This window comes from Schistocerca nitens, chromosome 7 (genome assembly GCF_023898315.1).
Source record: "Schistocerca nitens isolate TAMUIC-IGC-003100 chromosome 7, iqSchNite1.1, whole genome shotgun sequence".
Lineage (NCBI taxonomy): Eukaryota > Metazoa > Arthropoda > Insecta > Orthoptera > Acrididae > Schistocerca > Schistocerca nitens.
The window spans coordinates 215,943,494-215,946,289 of record NC_064620.1 but is presented as its reverse complement, the minus strand read 5'-3'; the positions used below and the strand labels follow the sequence as shown (position 1 = coordinate 215,946,289).

General features: G+C 34.5%; 1 pseudogene; it reads left to right on the top strand.

Annotated features, from left to right (window-relative positions):
* The first annotated feature begins 260 nt into the window (after positions 1 to 260).
* LOC126195539 (uncharacterized) lies at positions 261 to 2,478 on the top strand (annotated as a pseudogene).
* The last annotated feature ends 318 nt before the right edge of the window (positions 2,479 to 2,796 follow it).

Below are 2,796 nucleotides of genomic sequence, written 5' to 3'. Positions count from 1 at the left end.
CCTTTGTGATTTAATATAGTTTTCATAGCTGTGTCAATGAGAAAGTTACAGTTAAGAAAAAAGGTTGTTCAACACTTGATATTCTAAGATCATAGCCTGGCAACAACAAGCAATACATTTGTGAGTTTAATTCTGAATGGTTTGAACAGAAATATCAGCTTTGTGAGTATGAATTAAAAAGTGCATCAGTTTTCTTGCCTTGTTGTTTGTTTGTAGGTGATGTAACATGCACAAAAGATTGTTTTATAAAAATAAACAAAATGAAAGAAAAGACTGAAAAGTATGAGAACTCAAAGAAGCCCGCTGGTAAGGTAGTTTGTCTGTCTCTTGTAGGAAACTTAGTGAGACATTGTGAAAATATATATATAATATAATAAATCTTCTTCTTCTTCTTATTATTATTATTAATTATGAAGTCTTAATTACAAATTTTGTAAATTGTAAGTCAGTGGAGGCGTGAACTTATGTCGATTTTGCTTGCTTTATGCCGTTGAGATTTATGAAATTTGGTTATATGCTGCTTCTTCCACCATAACTACTACTCATTTTTGACCGTGAATGCAATACTGATTTTTATCAGACTCCCTCTTCAGATGCAGGCAGTTACAGTGACATGACATTAGCATAGTGTGTGGAAGAAAAGAAAATTTTCGTGGCTTTGCACTAAAAAGAACTCTCACACTTCATAGTTTCATAAAAATTATTATTCAGGTAATACATGGCTATGCGTTTTTAGGCGCTACAGTCTGGAACCGTGTGACCGCTATGGTCGCAGGTTCGAATCCTGCCTCGGGCATGGATGTGTGTGATGTCCTTAGGTTAGTTAGGTTTTAGTTGTTCTAGGGGACTGATGACCACAGCAGTTAAGTCCCATAGTGCTCAGAGCCATTTGAACCATTTGAGCCAGGTAATACAATGTCTACTACATACTTCTCACAAGAATTCGTTTTCTCCTCATGAGAACTAAAGACAGACTTCTAAATAGTTGACAAAAAAAAAATTGAATGGAGTTGCCATCAATTGTCATTCACCTTCCAGCATAGCAAAATACATCTTTTCCAAAGCTTACAGCGGTCGCGCTAATGATTATCATCATTGGTTTTAAATTTTCGTCATAGCTTGTTGGGGCTTTTCCTCATGTATCTATACAAAATACAAACTTGCCATCAATGAGCATAATATATAATTTAAAAATAACAAAATTTTGAGCAAAATAATAATTACATTTTCTTGTCTGGAAACTCTGAAACTCCCTTACATGGGTGTGATGAGAAAGATGATTCAGTAAATCCAGGGGAATTTAGAGGGTTAGCATTGTTTTGCATATAAATTAGATTCAGATTTGGAGAATCAGTTAGAAACCAGTGCAATCATCAGAGGTGTTTCTAAGACAATTCCGAATGAGATATTGGTATTTGACTACCTGCTACAAAGGAGATAAGGACAGCAATTAGAAAAGCTTTCTTTGTAGCTTTCATAGCTGATGACATGACAGGTATTCCAGAACTCACTTAAATGGTTTTTGTTCTATCATACGTGTAGAGTAGAGAAATGTTTGAGCTTCTTTGAGGATTTTATATCACACAAAATCAAATTGCAGATGGTGTACCAAAATGTATTTTAGAATACTAGGACCTGATCCTTCAAGGAAATGGACAGGAAGTGATAGCTCAGAAATTTTATCGTGCAAATGTCATGAAAGGCAAAAAAGTAGGAGTTCAAGCAAAAATCAAAGCAGTTGTTAGTAATGCACATTTCATTCACCATTATACATATCAACTTAATTTAATATTGAGAAAGCCAACAAGTATTACACTAAAAGCAAGAATCTTTTCCTCTAACATTCTGGCTGTTCCAACATTTTTCTCAAAATAACTTCAGTATGTGCCCAATCTCAAAAAGCATATGGACATTGGCATTTTAATCCATCTTCTACCAGGTGGAACTTCAAGATATGGACCACAAACACAGTTCATGAAAATTTGCAACTTTTTAAAAACAGCCTTACAGAAATTCAGTGAACATCAAATGTAAATAAAACCACTGCAGAAGCAGCAGGAATTTTGAAACACCTGAATGATGATAATTTCAAAGCTTTTAGTTAGAACTATTTCATAAAATTATCCCCCAATTTACAGTCAAATGCAATCTTGAGAAATTAATGTGTTTAAAGTTAATGAATATATAACAATATTCTATTTTAGTATTAAGAAACTGTAAGTATTGTGAGAATCCTTCAAAGACATTTATGGTGGAAGCTAAGGAAGTGTGTAACTTTATATGTGTTGATATGATTGAGAGATTGTAACTACTAAACACTTAGTAGCTGCTAAATTTTTCAACAAGAAATATTTTGCTAGTTTTAATAATGAACATTCTACACAAGAGATAGTATTGACCACAGAAACAGATCCCATGACTGACAACAAAAAGTGTGAAACTAAACAAAAAGTATTCCATTGTAGGTCTATAATATAATTGGACAGATAAAAAGAAAACTACTCACCAAGTGGCAACAGGAGATAGCAAGTACAAAAGCTAAAGAAATGTGTAAGTTTTGAAGTCAGTGGCTCCTCCTCTTGGTTGAAAGGGAAGGCAGAAGGGTGAAAGGAAAGGGTTGGTGATGTTTAGGGAATGGGGAGAGTTCAGAAAAGGTGCCCAGAACCCCAGGTCAAGGGAGACACCAGATGTGATCAGAAGGAAAGTCTGATTGTTGGAGCTGCACTGGATGAGATTTGAAAACTCAAGGGCTTAAAGGAGGAAGATAGGGTAATAAACAAGACATAGATTACTGAC